We start from the raw sequence: 18,292 nt of genomic DNA on the forward strand, positions 1-18,292 counted from the left end.
CAGATACAAGAGTACATCCTTTACAGGTTTTAACAATTTTATCAGCCTCTGTCGCATCTAGGCCACCAGACTTTCGTACGAAGTCTCGCCTTCATTGACACGATATCGGGATGTCCCTCGTGAGCTGCATCCAAAACTCTTTTACGGAGTGCCGAGGGAACCACAATTCTCATTCCTCTCAATAATATACCCTCATGAAAACAAAGTTCATTTTGTAAGATTTTATACAACTTCACGTCGTCGTTCCATATGTTCCGATATAAACCCTCTTTCACGTTTAGTATTTCCCTATCGTCCATTGTGCTATCTATTATTTCTTTAATATAAACAGCACGAGATCGGGCAAACTCTACAATATGACAAATGTGATTGTCTTCCAATTTTATCAGGGATTTCTCCGCATTTTTGCTTATTTGTTGTCTCGACAATGATACGGCGATATTGGTTTTCGCTGGTTGGTAAACTATTTTATAGTCGTAAGATTGTAAGCGCATAACCCATCTCTCTATCCCTGCACATGGTTTAGATTTAGGACCAAATATTACCTCCAACGGCTTATGATCTCTTATAAGTTCAAATCTTTTACAATAAAGGAATATGTGGAAATGTTCCACCGCCCACACGAGAATTAACGCTTCTTTTTCTGTCTGGCAATAGCGGCGTTCACAGTCAGTCAGAGTTTTGTGGCCATATGCAATAATCCTGGGCTCACCTTTGGAATTAGTTTGAACTAAAACTCCACCTAAATCCACAGGATTAGCATCTGCTATGACAATCGTACGATCGCTAACATTATAATACCCTAAGCTAGGAATATTTGTCATGATTTCCTTCAACGACTTAGAATACCCCTTTTGTTCTGGTCCCCAGTTTTCGGTTACATGATATGCCAAACATGAGTCTCTTGTATCTGAATAAGCCTTTACTGGTTATAAAGGTGTTTGTTTCTTGAAGCAGGATCTATTTCAAGTTGGTGAAATGCGTCTTTAATATCCAATTTTGTAAATACTTTTACATTTTTCATTTTAGGTAGCAACTTGTTTAGGTGCGGTAATTTTCTCGTACAATGGCTCCATTTCCTTTCAGCACCGGCACTACAGGGGACACCCATTTAGAAGAACCCACTATCGGCTCTATAATATCCCTATGTTTAAGTTCTTCTTCCTGTCGAAACGACCTTTCTTTTGTTCATGTCTATATTATTATAATATTTCCACTTTCCGCTTCAACGTCTGTTTCGTTCGGCAGTATTGTCTGAAATACCCCATAAGACCACACTTTATTCCTTGCTGGGCATTTTGCATCATTTCCAGCATGTCTAGGTTTACCACATCTACCGAATCCATGTACAAAATTCTTTAATTTATCAAAGTTCCCTTTAAATTTACTATCCATCCTGTTTACTTCTTGTTTTCCTCGTTTATTAACAACTTCAAGAGTATTTGCTTCGGTGATTACTTGCTCTAATGTAATTTCATCCCCAATCTGTGATATCGTTTGTCTCAGTTCGGGTAGAAAACATTTTTTCGTTATTTGGTCGATAATGTTTTCATCTCTGTCGGCAAACTGACATTTATCAGCTTGTTTTCCCAGTCTCACCACAAATTTCAATTTTTTTCGTCAGGTTCTTGTTTAAGGAGCCTGAATATATCTCTCTCGTATACTTTGTTCTGTTTCTTCTGGTGCAAAGTAGGCATCAAGTTTAGATATTGCTTCTTCAAACACGTCTTTGCCTTCAGTTGGTTCGACATCAGCTCCAGGAATGTTGTAAAACACTTCCTGTAAGTCTAGCCCGCCGAAATGTAGAATAGAGGCCCTTTTCTTTACGTCTTCGTCAATGTTAGACGCTTCGAGGTAAATGAATAGTGCTCGTTTCCATCGCTCCCATCGTGCACCCATTGAGGTAGATTTACCGTTACAGTCGAACTTTTCCAGTAAAGGAGTGACATCTTTGGGGCGACCAGGAATTATCAATTTAATGATTCAGATATCTATGTATCTGCAGTTAGATTTGATCTCAGATGCTTCCATCTCGTATCAATTTAATGATCGGATTATATTTTTATCCGCATAAAGCTACATAAGCCGTCCATACCAACAAATGTATAAATTTAATTATCAGATTTTGAATCTGCTAAGTTTGTAGATTTTATCTTAAATGATCTTGTATGAATGTAATGATCGGATTATATTTTTATCCGCATAAATCTACTTAAGCTGTTCATACCAACAAACGTATTAATTGAATTATCAGATTTTTAATCTGCTAAGTTGGGTACTAACGTACAATAATAATTTTATTGTAAAGCTTTTATTTTATTTATTGGTATCAATTTAATGATCAGAATTTTAATCTGCTTTTATTTTTATTTACTGATATCAATTTAATGATCAGACTTTTAATCTGCTTTTATTTTTATTTACTGGTATCAATTTAATGATCAGACTTTTAATCTGCTTTTATTTTTATTTACTGGTATCAATTTAATGATCAGAATTTTAATCTGCTTTTATTTTATTTACTGGTATCAATTTAATGATCAGAATTTTAATCTGCTTTTATTTTTATTTACTGATATCAATTTAATGATCACACTTTTAATCTGCTTTTATTTTTATTTACTGGTATCAATTTAATGATCAGACTTTTAGTCTGCTTTTATTTTTATTTACTGGTATCAATTTAATGATCAGTTGGGTTCCAACTGCTTTGAGTAGATACTCCCTTTTGTTTTACAGTATTAATCACAACCACATAGTTTTAATTAATTTAGTGAACCAGATCCAACAGGACCGAACCAGAACCAGGTCACATTGTTTGTCCGCTATGGACTCCTAAACTACCGAACCGATATCAATCAAATTTGCACACCGTGCGCAGCTTGATCTAACTTAAAAGATAGGACACACCTCAATTTATACCCGCAATATTATTTTATTGCAAAATATTTGTTTCTTATTTAATAGTCACCATTCTAACAGATGGCGCTGTGTTAAAAGTACCAACGTTTCATATAATTCTTTTAACGTTTCTACAATTTAATGGCATAACCACCATAAAGCATGGTGGTCCCCATGACTGGTATTCTCCTACCGTTTCCCTTGAATAGTTTACTACTTTGTAATATAACAAAAACCTTAGCCACAGCAGCGCTGGGCCGGTCTACTAGTACAATATATTTCTATCACTATGTAGGTAGGTGCTACAAAACAATCGTACATTCAATGTAGGTACCCGTAGTTTAGCTTAGCTGAACCTATAGGTAATTATTTGTTTATATCCTTAGCTCAGTAATTGCAGAGGTTTGTTGCTTACTGTTTAAATGTAGGTACGACAATATTAAATATTGTAATACAAGCAAAACATTTATGAAATATGAAAACAATAAGTACCTAAGTGCTGTTCATATTTCCCGTCGACAATAAAATTATCCTCATTCGTTCAGAAGTCAAGATGCAACTGTTTCTGCTGTCAATAGCTAATGATTAAAACAACCGGGTCATAGTAAATTATAGGCAAAGTACTCTGGGAATGACGTCACTTGTTTAGTGCACCGTATCTTTCCCTCTTTTTTTTTACTTAGGTATGTGTACTCACTTTTTTCCTCGTCGCCACATGTAATGTCCTGCTTCTTGAAGTGTTTTACAGCTCACCAACACCACAACACACACTCCGTTCGGGTGTCGGATTACGACTGACAGTCTGACAAGTGACGTAGGCGCATTAGACAACCAAGCAACACTTTATTTAGTCAATACACTACATTTACTAATGTAAAATAATAAAATTTTCCTTTTTAAAATATCTAACTTTAGTCCTAAGAGTGTGCTGAAATGTAAATTAAATATAAAATCTTAATACTAAATTTTAGATTCCGTAATTATATAAATTATAACGACAATAAATTCATATCTCAAATTCAAGTTTCTCATCCACAAGATTAAAAAAAAAAAAATTGTTGAAGTTCACATTTACTATTTTTTTTTTTTTTTTTTTTTTTTTAACGTCAGGAAATGCTTTTACGCATATCCCTGCTGAATTTTACTCCAGCAGGGATTATGTGGGACTCAGACATAATACCTACCCACTAAAACCTGACGGATGCCTTCGGCTCGCCAAAGGGCGGAGGCAGGTAACAGCTGTGCCCTATCCTTACCCCCGCCAAACGCGAATGCCACAATATCAACGTGACTCCTCCCACGAACAAATCATCAGCATCTTAACTTAGGGCAGACGTGCGAAAGCACGGCGTCGCTGCCCCGGTCGTCGTTTTCTTACCGGCGGAGCATCAGAATTGTTTTCGCGCTGACGCTCCGCATTCTCTTTCTCAGTCATGACGGCCTCACAAAAAGCCTTGAAGGCATTCCATGGGCCGTCATTGTCAGCTTCCACCATTCTTTGGATAATAAGTGGAAGCGACAGATTGCCAACAATGCTATCAGCAAGGACCGAGCGAAAGCCGTGCCAAGCCGGACACTCCTCAACAGTGTGCCTCACCGTATCCTCTCTACAGTCACAATGATGACAAGCAGGTGTCGCCTCTCTCCCAACGATTCGATGCAGGTAACTCCCAAAGCATCCATGCCCAGAGAGAACCTGAACGAGCCGATAGGAAAGCGATCCCCACCGTCGGTCCACCCAGTGTTTCAAGAAGGGACGAATAAGATCAACGGTTTGTAAACCAAACCGACATTCACTTAACTCATCCCTCCATTCTAGCAAAATTAGGCGGCGATACTCCTCCTTCCAGACCTTGACTACCTCCAGAGGTGGGTCAAAACCACCACTCCTGGCTTCAGCTCGTCTCCAAAAAATTTCACCCAAAGCCAAAGCTTCCAAATGCCAAGGCGGAGTGGCGGCTATGACACATGCCGCGTCACAGGATACGGTACGGTATGCCCTAGCAATTCTTATGGCAACTTTACGCTGTGACCGTCTCAGTAAAGCCTTGTTGTAAAAAGACAACTTATCTGCCCATATCGGACACCCATAAAGCGCCTTTGCACGCACCACACCAGCATAAAGGAGCCTACAGCCCCCGCCTGGCCCACCGATATTTGGCATTATACGACCCAATGCCATTGCAGTTGAATCAAGCTTGGGTTCCAGGGCAGCAAAATGAGCCTTGAAAGTCCATCGGGCGTCAAGAACCAACCCGAGGTATTTCAACGTCGATTTTAATGCCATATGAACACCATCCACTATTATCTCAGCGCCTCTAGGTGGTGACCTCCTAGCGAAACATATGACATCTGATTTTTGTAGAGCGACTCGAAGACCAAGTTGTCTTATACGAGTCACTACTTCTTCCACTCCAGCAGTAACTAACAAACTCGCCTCCTGATAATTACATCCCTTGGCCGTCACAAGTGTATCATCCGCATAACATATTAAACCTACTCCTGGCATCAGTCTACCTCGAAGGACTGCATCAAATCCAATGTTCCACAAAAGGGGCCCAAGAACAGACCCCTGTGGAACTCCACATCGAACCTGATAGCATCTCCAACCTTCCCGACTTGGATAAATGATCGATCGATCAGAGAGATAAGTTCCTACTACGTGACGTAAGTACACAGGCACACCATGATAAAGGAGACCATCCATAATCGCTCTCCAGGGAATAGTATTGAACGCATTCGCAATATCTAGCGAAACCGCCAACACAACCCCACCCCCAGAGACAGTTTCTTCGCACAAGTCCCTTAACTTAGCTAAAGCGTCAATTGTAGAGCGACCACGCCGAAAACCGAATTGAGTATCAGACAGATTTGGACCAATAGTCTGAAGATGCTTCTCGAGGCGCGAGACAATTATTCGCTCAAACAGTTTGCCCACCTCAGGAAGTAAAACAATAGGTCGATAGGCCGAAGGTGAATCTACCGGTTTCCCGAACTTCCTAAGAAGAAGCAATTGTCCAACTTTCCAGCTATTAGGGAATATGCCTTTCCTCAAAAGATCAGAAAGGAGATCTCGAAATCTGTTAAATAAGCCATTATTAAGAGATTGCGCCCAAACCGTTCCATGCAATCCATCTGGACCAGGAGCGGTTTTTTTGTTTTGAATTTTAAAAACACCAGCCCCTAACTCACCCTCTGACACCTCAGGAATATCTTCTGAATGATCGAAGTCAACATTAATAAAAGGAGTAGAATCACAAGGAAACAACGATGTAACAACCATCCCCAGAAACGTCGGCTCCATTGTGGATGTTAGCGGCGGCCTCCAGGGACGGAGTTTACTCATGACAATATTGTACGGTCGCCCCCAAGGATCACGATCCAAAGAGTTCAGGAGCTCCTTCCATGCCCTATCCTTTGCTTCAGCTATTTCCAACCGAAGAGCCCTTTTTGCTTCTTGATAAGAAGTATATAAACTTGCCTCTTCGTCCGGATCACGATAACTGAGATGCCTTCTTCTAAAACGCGTGTAACGGCGACGCGCCTTAACACACTCCATTCGTAGTCGGGCTAGTTCAGATGACCACCAATAGACGCTTTGCTTGGGTGAGATGGGACCGATCCGGGGCATAGCAACGTTACTGATACGAGTCAGTGAGTCCCTAAACCATTCTACCTCAGAATCAATTGTAAAATTTGAAGGTTTGGGATTCCAAGCCTCTACTAAGGATACCTCGGTAAGCGCATCTTTGTCTAGATATTTTCGGGACCATCTAGGACCTATCTCAGATGGAGCAGGACCCGGTAAGCTTACAGTGGAATCGAGGATATCAAAACGAATGTACTTGTGGTCTGATAAAGTTTCAACTTCTGACAACACCCTCCATCCATAAACACGACTTGCAAGAGCAGGACTTGAAAAAGTAACGTCCACAATAGAGCCACCATTCATACGTACACAAGTCTGAACATTACCCCGATTCAGTGACACTAAATTTTGAGTTGCTAGCCAATCCAACAAAGCGTCACCACGTTCGTCAGATACTGGAGACCCCCACACTGTAGATTTAGCATTGAAATCTCCAGCGACTATAAAATCGAGGGGTCGACACCATGAAACCAGACAGCCCAGTTCGGACAAAAACGTTTCAAATTCAGCAAGCGTTTTATTTGGGGAAAAATAAACACCAATAACTGCAATTCTGCCAATTTTTAAAGCAACGCAACCTCTACCCTGCATTGTAGAAGCAACTGACAGCAAGTTGACATCATTTATAAAAACCGCAACAAGACCATCACGGTCACCGACCCAGTTGTTTTTATCTGGAACCATGTATGGTTCTGAAACAATCCCTATATTAACGATCCACTGTGTCAAACTCTGAATTAAAAGATCTTGAGCACTTGCACAGTGGTTCAGGTTAGATTGAATAAAGCGTAGATCCATACTAACTTATTACAATTTCTTGGGTCTCCATTATGTCACCGCTTAAGGTTGGTTCTACTGAAACCTTCGTGTTGAATCTTCTCGGCATCTTTTGACTGGGAGCCGTACAAGCTTTCCCCCCCAGTCGATGATCAGCTGTTTTACCTGCCGCAATACACAGAGGACATTGTGGTTTGGATGAACAAACAGAAGCACGATGGCCTGGCTGGCCACACCGGTAACAAGACTTACTACGGTCTATTTCCGCCGTACAACGAGCTGCAACATGACCAGCTTGCAAACAGCGGAAGCACCTAAGTTCTCGTTGTTGCAGCACCGTCACCCTAGCTGAAGTCCAGCCTACAAGCAGACGACCTTCAGACAATTTCTTTGCAGCTTCCACCGGGCATTTCACCCACACCGCAAAGAGACCTGACTTATCCTGACGAACTTCGCCAACTCTAACATGATCGGATGAGCACTCCCCTTTTTTACACACAGCGAATTTTACTTCGTCAGCAGTAACAGAATCGTCTAAGCCTGATACTCTTACCTCAACAGATTTAACAGGCCTCGATACAAGGATGCCCTTCGTACCATACAACTCCCTTAATTTTTTAGCCAAAACATCTGCTTTATCTCCTCCACCTTCACCAGTGACTTGTATAATGGCAGCACCAGTTGCGGCACGTCTAAACCTAACTGCTTCAATTCCCAACTCTTCTAGCCTAATCTGGCCTTTCGCTTCTTTAATAGCCTCCGCATATGTTACGCCTTTTTTCTGAATTTCCGCCGGGACAGTTACAACAACAGCAGCTGTTCGGGGAGTACGCAGTCTTGGCTTTTTAACTGGTGCCTGAAAACCTGTTACAGTTGGTTGAGCCAACACAGCACCTGAACTTTCCCTTTTCTTCCTTTTCCTTTTCTTTCTTTTCCCAACAATCAACCAATGTTCCTTAGAAAGGTTGGAAGCCGATTGCAGAGGCGAGGGCTGAGTAATAGCAGATACCTTTTCAATGGCCAATATTTCCTCTCCTGCAATTCTTTTATTTTTCTTCTTTTTTGAAATAGAGGATGGTCCTTGGGGCAAAGCAGTAGATGCTGCTTGCACCAAGCTTCTACTATTCACCTGTCTATTATCCTGGGATTGACCTGACTCAAATCTAGGGGGCCCAACGACCTTGCGTCGGTCCGCGGCTAGAGAAGGTCTTAATACAGGTGCAGGATTAAGCCTAGGCTCTAGACTCTCAAACCGTGCATTTAATCTATCCCCGATACGGCGCATCAGATTTGCCTCAAACTCCTCGAGGAGAGAAGGAGTGAGCGGTGGCTCCTTTGAATTAACTCCAACATGTTTCCGAAGATCCGTCATATCCTGCTGGAGTATCTCAATTTGCTTTTTGAGGCGCTCGTTGTCTTCACGCAGAGATCGAGTTTCCTCAGAAACTGAACGTTTAGCAAGCACCCCAATATCCTTCCGCATGTCCGCAATGGCATTTTTAGCCATATGGACCCATTGTCCTTTGATATTGGACGATTTTGTGGCGACCTTTTCAACAACTCCCAGGCTAGCCTCAATCCTCTTTACTAAATCCAATGACATATCCTCGCCCTGTTCCGACACCAAGACAGAAGATAGAGTACATTGTGTTTCTCGAGCTTTAATTTCCAAGGCCAAAAGCTCTTCTTCCTCGCGAGCCTTTTTCTCAGCTCTAGTTTCTTTTAACTTGGCAGATTTATTAGCAGGAACCGGATCCACATTCTCGCCCTTAGTGGATGGCCGACCTCTGCCTTTACGCCGCGTTATCTTTGAAGTCGCCTCTCTAGCGATATCTGAATCAGTGTCAGCGACTTCTCTGAAACGCTTCCGGGAGCTCCAAAACCGCGATGAAACTGTCAAAGACTCCCTTGCTTCAACACCTGAGTATGTGGAAGAATCCGACATCTCAGGGCACTCCAACATAATATCACTGGGGGGCGCTGGCAAAACAAACTGATCGCCCGCCGTTGCCACTCCAGCCTCCTGCTCAGCCGCATCACACGGCATCTCCACACTAACATCTTCTTTTGATTTGGTTTTTTTGTTTATTAGATTATTTATTGTTGTCATTTCATAAATTATTTTCCATGGGGGAAATACACAGTCCACCCAGGTGGTGCCCCCTGCACCTAGGTAACCCTTATACCACTCGGAGGACGGGTGGTATCCGAGGGCTGGCCGCTAGCGACTGACTTTACTCACCAGCCACCTGTAAATACAGGTAACCGACACCGCGCAAAACCTACAAGGCGCCCCAATGTCGGGAATTTAAGGGTTTTTTTATTGAGATTTTCCTTTCTCTCAGGGCCGGCCAATAAAGGCAAGCCCCCCTGGCCACAAGCATGCCGCTAGACATGACAACGACACACGCCGGAGGTAACAGGTTGCCCGACGGAGAGTCGAAACCCACCCAGAAACTGCTTATCGCAGTCACCAGATCCGTCGCGCCATTGACCTAGAAGGTCATCTACAATATGCAGAAGCTACTGAGCATTACAAATGTAAAAAGACACGCAAGCTCTTCACCAACTCAACGCAAAAATATGCGCTCAACACCGGTCGTTACCGATTCAAAATGAACCGGGGGCACGCCCTGAGCCCACCAGTTTTGGTCCACGCCAGTTGGATGTCGGAAGTCCAACCGGTACCCCCGCGGGCGAGTGCGAGGACCCCTATTCGCCACCTGGGGTCGTGATCTATGGAAGTCTGGCAACTCCACAAGTTTCAAATACAGTGTGCCAAGAGCAATGCTCTTGATATTCACAAACGCCAGTTATACGAGCTGGCCATCCCACGTACGCAATAAAACGCACCTCTTGCCTTTAAAGGCTACTACAAAAGTTCGGTCGATACATTTCCCCAAGGTGCTGGCTTACACCCCAGATAACATGATACACCAAAAACGCTGGCTTTGCAAGCCGGCCATCCCACGTGCGAAAATAGATGACGCACACCTTCCCTCAAAGAACACTACTTCTACGTGCTTCACGCGCCTGTTGTTCATCAAGTTTCTTCTATTTAAAGAAGCCTACTGAGAACCTTCCCATCGGTCCAATCGGCTTCCCTAAAGTGCTGGCTTGCACTCCAAGTACTAGAGCCCCCCCGCCACGTCAAGGCTTGGACCTTGGGGGGGTCACATTTACTATAGTCTAACCAATTGCAACAACTTTTTTTAGATTCTACCCTCATTTAGTTTTATAAACAATAAAAATATAACCCGTATAAATATCTTATGACAAACAACCTAACCAATTTGTTAAAGACACTGGAAGGAACTAGCGTTTAAGATACAGGCTAGGCCTAGTTTAATCGCTAGTGCATATAGAATTATTTTATGTACGAGGTTGAACAAAATTAATAGTGAAAACACAACGATTCGTTGCATATTGTATGCAGCGTTGCCAGATTTTTTTATTGTCAAGGCGGGATTTTGAAACTTTTTGAGTTAAAAAAGCGGGAATCTCTCGTCGATAGCGGGACATAGTTACTAAAGGTGATATTTAAAAACAGATTTACCCTGTCGTTAAATACTTGTCTTCTTAATAAAAAAAATAAAATAAACAAAACTAAACCAAAAAAAGTATTCATTAGACAATTATGGCGTTTCAAATAATTGTCAGAACTCTGAGGAATGAGTACATGATATACCTGGTATCTTCTTTTGGTACCTGTTAAAAGAGCTGGTGCCATTTCTGAGCATGGCAGTGGTGTCTTGAGTTAACCCCAAAAAGTGGGAAAAAGTCTATCCTGCGCGGGGCATTTCATTTTCATTAAAAAATCGGGACGTCCCGCCAAAATCGGGACGTATGGCAACGCTGATTGTATGTTTATAACCTTTAGAATGTAAGTACCAAATGTCTTTCGTCAAATAAAGTGATTTTTATTTATTTTTTATTTATTTTATAGTGGCTTTATTATTATTATTATACCCTACATTCATACGATATTCATAAGGTAGGTACATACATTTAAAAATTATTATAATTTTTACAATTAATACATATATATATATATAATAATAAACAAAATATAAATGATAAACAATAAACTACCTTCTCAGAATGCCAAATCATAAAATGACTGCTTCACGACTGATTTCAGAGCGACCGCCGATGCGAAAACCGCTGTGTGAGTTCGAAAAGTGAGTTACAGAATCGCAGGGCTGTTGCTTAAAGTATCATAGTTCCCGTGTTTTAACCTTTTAACTCACAAATTCTATTTTTAATTTTAATAAATATACAGAGGTAATGTTAACTGTGCCGCGGTACCCACATCTCTCCTCGATTTAGGTGATACAACTATCTTCAATTAGAAATATATATATCCACAAAATTATTAACTCACAAGTTGACCCCTGCCGCTCAGTATACACGACAATCCAGACTGGATATTCTTTGTGGGTAATGGCAGGGGCTGAACTTTTTTATTGAATTCGATGGTCTTTTTCGTACTTATAACAGCAATATCGTTGTTGTACCTATTTGGCTGGTTATGTTCTTTGTGAGCAATGACTTTGCTTATTTCATACGATGTACCACCTCTCGTTCTAGATAATGTACCAACTACAGCGGTAAACTCTGATGGTTGGCGACTGAAAAAAAATTCAAACTTATTACATATAATTTTAAAAGCTCAGACAAAAAACGGCAGCCTGTTACACACTTAGATCAGCGATTTACTGCACATATGTATGTATCGCCACAGAAAGCCCAGTTCTTTTTTGTTTTTAGCGCGACTTGGTGTGGCACAAGCCCTTCGGGTGCGTCTTGGCCACCCACCACTCGGGTCTCGGGCTCTTGAGCTCCTTTCTCGCCTACAATAAGTGCCCTCCATGCGACTAACAGTAGAATAAAGGATATCTTTGAGACGCCCATCATCAATGCTTACTAATATTTCTGTAGTGAATACACATATTTCAGTGCTAGAAGTGACTTTGTTCGTATAAGTTCTGGAGTTCCTCAAGGATCTATATTGGGTCCCCTGCATATCTTTATGACATAAATAGTAGCATTAAAGATTCAAATTACCTTATGTTCGCTGATGATAAAAAGATATACTTAAAAATAAACAAAGAAGGAGACTGTCACAAAATTCAGGCTGACTTAAATAACCTTTCCAATTATTATAGACAAAATCGAATATCGGTTAATACTTCTAAATGTGTCAAAATAACATTCACCAGAAAAAAAACAAAATTAACTTTAGCTATCATATTAATAACAAATCCGTAAAAGAAGTAGATTGTGTTCGTGACTTAGGTATATGGTTAGACTATAAAATGACGTATAATAACCATATTGACACAATAGTTGACAAGGCCTATAGGCAGCTTGGTTTTGTAAGGCGTGTTAGTGAACATTGTCATGATGTCGACTGTATGAAAGTTCTATACTATACATACGTAAGAAGTATTCTCGAATGTGGTTGCTCGGTTTGGTCACCTAGTTACACTGTACACAAAGAAAAAATTGAAAAGATCCAAAAAGACTTCTTAAAGTTTATCTCCTATAAGACCTACAGTAAGTTTAATACATATAAAGACGCGTGTGAACATTTTAAAATTAATACTTTAGACTCTCGACGAAAACAATATGATTTATTGCTACTACATGACATCATCTCAAATAAAATTAATTGCAGCTATTGCAATTGCTAGAAAAATTGCCCTTCCTTTTTTCTGCCTACCAGACTCGTAATCGTGCTTTGTTTCATGTTCCTCACATTAACACTAACTATGCAAAAAACTCATTTTATATCGCGCAGCCCGGACATACAACGACCAATATTTAAGCCTTGACCTGTTTAAGCTGTCGCGGAATATGGTTAAAAGGAGTATTAAGAATATCCATAGTGCAAAATCACCTGCATCATAAGCATACCCCACATACACACCTTCACGTACTTACACTCACTCTTACACCATCACACAACACAGCCAAATTAGGTATTATTTAGTTGAATGAATTGAATAATTTTTTTTTTGTTTGTTTGATTTTGTAAATTTTTGAACCTTTTGGTAGTAAAATGTATTATGTATTCCATCTCTGGCTATATATTCAGTGTAACTGTTTGTTATTATAATTTATGTTAGCTGTAGGATTACGAAATAAATAAATATAAATATAAAATATTCATTTATAAACATTTCTTTTTATATAGACCATGTATTCTATTTTTTTAGAAATAGTACAAAAACTCTAATACAATGTTAAATTACATTTTATCTGATAATTAAAAACGAAAACATTGTCAAAATTAATGATTTTTAAGCAATTAGCATAAAAAGTAATTGAATATATTCGAACCACTTTATTGTTATTTGACATTGAAACTATGACGTCAACGTTTTCTAATCAAGAATTTGCATATTTCATAAAACGTGGATATGCCACGCATTTTTTAATCAAAAATGATTCCTAAGTCCTATTGTAGTTACAGAAGATGGCGAATAAAATGTAGGTACGACGAAAGAGCTTGTAAAAGATTGTAAAATCGCTTTTTTCGAATAACTAAGAAATTAATTGGTGCTCTATAAAAATTAACCTAGTATCAGCTGATAAATAGTTGATATAGATAAACCTTTTTATATGTAGCAACATAATTATAATTTTTATCTCAGAAGCGATTTGATGCATTCTTGATCTTGCCTTGTCTCCTGCAGACATAAAATGAGAAAAGGAAAATTATCATGAAGGTTGTTGCTTAAGTTTCATATTTTTTGTAAAATATCAGTATTTTTATAAGTAGGTACCTATACTAAAATATTATATGTAATCGAAAAGTCAAAAGTCAACAATCATTTATTCATAAATAGGTAACACAATGTACACTTATAAACGACAAAATTTTTTTTTATATTAAATGCTTCAAATTTTACATTTACTGCCAGTTCTCAAATCAAGGGCGTAGAACGGAAGAGAAGAACTGACAACAAACTCTCCGCCATTTTTTTAATCGCTAAGTTTTTTTGTTTTACACAATTTTTGTAAGGAGCTGCAACCATTACACCATGTTCCACATGACAAGTAATAAATAATAATAAAATAAATTAAAAACAAAGATTTATCCTCCATCAGCAGGAGGCATGGTGAAATAGGAACACGCACTTACATTCACGTGGGAACAACACGCAAATACATAGTCGAAATAACTAACACCACCGCATACACGAATTCAAGTACGACCAGTCACCACAAGTAGAACTTGTTCATGAGAATGACGCATGGCCAGCCATCGGCCCCCTCGCCATACTTTAGGGAGAGAGACAACCCGACGCATGGAAGCCGCCACAAGCAATGACATTTAAGCGAGCCTGACGATCCTTGAAATGTGATCTTGGCTACATAAGAAAATAATAATAATATCTACTAATTATACTGAAATAATTTGATACCACATGGATCACGGTTTGTTCTCACTTTACATTAAAACAGTCGTGGATGTTGACGATCGCCCCAAAGTCTGGAAATGCAGCCGAGAGATTCAGTTGCGTTACCGCTTTAATTAATTTAATAATTTCAGCGTACCAAAAGTTCAAAATGTTGCTTGTGTTGCCTGTGTAGAAGTTGTGTTCAAATTATTGAATTTCAACTATCCTTCAATTGATAATAAATGATTTCTTATCAAAACCCAATTAAGGCTTCTATACTTTTAGGTACAACATACATGTTGATATAACATTAAGGTGTTGGATTAAACATCCTTCTGTTTCAGATAAGTGCACATTGTAAATTAACTATTAATTGGAAGTTATAAACAAAACACGTAACCATTAATATGTACTGTAATATAAATAAACTTATTACTTACTTATAACCTAGTACTTACTTACTTAAGTTGCTCCATTGATAGATGGATTGTACAGTAGGTACATAATTTGTCACGAAAGAATAAGGGAACAACATTTTCACCATATTTATAGTAGGTTATTATTGGCTAGGCATTTTTTTTCATTTATTTCTTTACATGATATTTATTATGTAATACACTTCATTGAATTGTTTTTATTTGAATTTATACTAGGAAGGAACCCAAAATATGTTTGAAGTAGTTATTTTCCTTCAATAATCAATCTAATTTTTATCAAATAAATATTATATTCTGTCTACAATGATGAAAATTTAGACAATTAACACTTTTTAACTTGGCGTTGCGCAGAGATGTGGGATCTCTCTCTATCTTCTACCAGTTTTACCATGGAGAGAGAATTCAGAGAAGTTGTTTGGGGCTGAATACGAAATTTCACCCGTATCACTTCGAAGCCCGTCGTTCCATATCGTCGTCGTGCTATTCCACTGCTTTTTAGTCATGAAACGAATAATGGGGGACTTATAAAGCTGATGGCGACCTATGTGTCTTTATTGTTTCGTCCTTTCGTGTTCTAAATTTTTTTTTTTGAAGTTATACTTCTTTAGGCGCGATATGATAAATTTATGAGAGTGAAATTTTACAATGCGCGCGCACCTGTGACAAAATTAGGAGTGTGATTATAGCGTGCGCGAGCGAGATAGGAATAAGACTATCTACAAGTAAAAAGAAATAGAATATGCGTGAAGTTCGTATGCCAAGAATTTTGAATGACCATAATGACATTTGTCATTTACCTTTTAAACAAATAAAGGAGTTTTAATTATTTTTTCAAAGAAATTTAGCAATGCTTTTTGAATTATAATCAGAAGTGATTTAAATTGAATATTTAAACCAATACTAATTAATATTTGTGAAAAAATTGTGCTCATCAACCTTCCTAAGTGCTTTAATACAATTGAGGTTAACTATCCGTATGTATTATTATTATCGAGTAATGTTTTGATTAAAAAAATGACCACATTGTTTAATCAAAACATGTAATTTTTCTGATTTAATCTAGCAAATATAAGGACAAGAGACAAAAAACAATTGATGAATCAGTGTAAGTGCACTATATTGAATACAAAAAAAGAGTTGTCATCTTATCGCTGTGAAACATCAAAAACTGGAGGTGGAACAAAGCCAACCTATTTTTAATAATGCCAAAGAAGTATAACTTCTTACGCACGTACATAAGTACACGCACCCTTTTTTTTTGTTTTTTACATTGTTCCCTTATAATGTGTATTAAATAGTAATGTTATTATTCCACTTTGGGATGCGTTAGTGATCGCCGACTTGTCGTACTAAGTAAATTAAATTTATTAGTATTCTTTTTTTATTTTATTTTATTTTCTTTATATAATAGGGGACAAAAAGGGCCGGCCTTCGAGAGAGAAGTACTTTCCAACTTTGAATAGTTTGAGGTCTCTTGGAGGTTGGTATCTCTCAGGGAAGACTCCGAGAGTCGATTCCACAGTTCTTTAGTTCGCAAAAGAAAATGCCTTGTGAAACGAACTATGGAACACTTCCAGCCATCAATCAAAGTGATTTTGATTACAGTTTTATGTTAGATGTTTAATGATGTTGTTTTTTTTCTTACATTTTTAATTATTAATATGTGATTTGTAAACTAATGTACGAATTGTTTCTTCTCCGCGACGTCTTATGTATGCTCTTATATAATGCTCTCTGTAACTTGATCTCACTATTATTAAGAAAAAAATACCAAAACCATTTTATTTATTTTATATTTTATCACAGCATTGAAGTCACTTAGGAACTACGCAATGTTACAAATAACCCTTTAGATATTAATTAAATCTAAATCTAAATAAAATTAATCCTAGGAACATTGTCATGTATATGATTGTTATTATTACGTTTGTCATACTATTATAATAGACTATTATTAAAGGATAAATTAGGGACGGAATAGTAAATTTGATTTAATACCGTTTGGTGGAACCGAGTCTCACAATGCAATATTGGATACATATTACATATAATAAATTCTAATTAAAATGTATATTATCTTTTTATTTGAGGAGTCGGAACCGGTGCCCTTAGTATACCTATGATAATTCATACATCTGATGCAGTCTTCATTACTTTTTCAAAGCCGTGGTTCAGCCAAAGAGGGTTAAAGTATTAACGACATGATATGCAAAAGAGTTAATTTCTAATAATTCTCAAAGAGCAGTGACTGTGCTGAGCTCGTCGCTGCTTCTTCTGTAGCGGAGGTGGGGGGCAGCAGCTGTTTCCGATTCTGGAGTAAATGCGTCGATATCGGCCGATCCTTTTAGGAACATCTGAAAAGATTATATTCAAGTTTTACTATATTATATATAATCGAATTTTTAGATTAGTAGAATTCAAAACATAATGAAAATCTGAAGTTACAAATAATTATTTAAAAAATTATAAATTTTCGAATAGCCCCGCTTAATCAAATTGGGCAATTTGTGGCAAATGTGGGGCGTGGGCCCCACGTTGGGAAACATTGATTTAGATAGTAAAATACAGCTTTTTAACATCTGCGAATATCGATGCCTGATCACTCAATGGCGTCGTGCCGTTTCATGATATAATGTTAACAGAATATTTTTTTTTTCCTAATAATAAAGGGCATTTACCGTTTCATTATTTCCTCTAGCAGATATCAAATAGAGTTGTATGCTCCATACGCTTTTCTGCACAAGTTAATAAACGCATAGAACCCAATCTTTAATAAAATTTACTTAAAAGTGAGACCTGTTCGAGCGACGTCTGGTTGAGCGTAAAGTCTTCCACGAATCCGTCCCTCTGCAGCTCACTCATCACTCGGAATATTGAACTCACCGGCGTCACCGTTTCCTTTCCCGACTCTGGAAATAAAACTGAATAAAAATCTGAACTTTCGACATTTCAAACGTGACTGAGTCTATTTCATCTCACCCGTGACGAGCGTGGGCACGATGAAGTGAACGGTGACGGCGTGTGCGGCGGTGAGCGTGGCGTGAGGAACGTGCTCCGAGACGCGTTCCCAGACCGCGCGTGTGCTTCACACACTCGTGCGCACACTACGTATCCACCGC

The 18,292-nt window shown here is 38.7% G+C and overlaps 1 protein-coding gene and 1 long non-coding RNA gene across 2 annotated transcripts in view; both read right to left on the reverse strand.

Moving 5' to 3' along the window:
* LOC125056879 (chymotrypsin-2-like) overlaps positions 1-18,292 on the reverse strand; it is a 30,722-nt gene that overhangs the window by 8,577 nt on the left and 3,853 nt on the right. The gene's annotated exons all lie outside the window — the stretch shown is intronic.
* Positions 16,949-18,226, reverse strand: LOC125056454. The gene is made up of 3 exons (XR_007118063.1): positions 18,153-18,226; positions 17,970-18,082; positions 16,949-17,527 (listed from the first exon to the last, which is right to left on the reverse strand). It is a non-coding gene; the product is annotated as an uncharacterized LOC125056454 (long non-coding RNA).

The sequence above is a fragment of the Pieris napi genome, chromosome 15, assembly GCF_905475465.1.
Source record: "Pieris napi chromosome 15, ilPieNapi1.2, whole genome shotgun sequence".
Lineage (NCBI taxonomy): Eukaryota > Metazoa > Arthropoda > Insecta > Lepidoptera > Pieridae > Pieris > Pieris napi.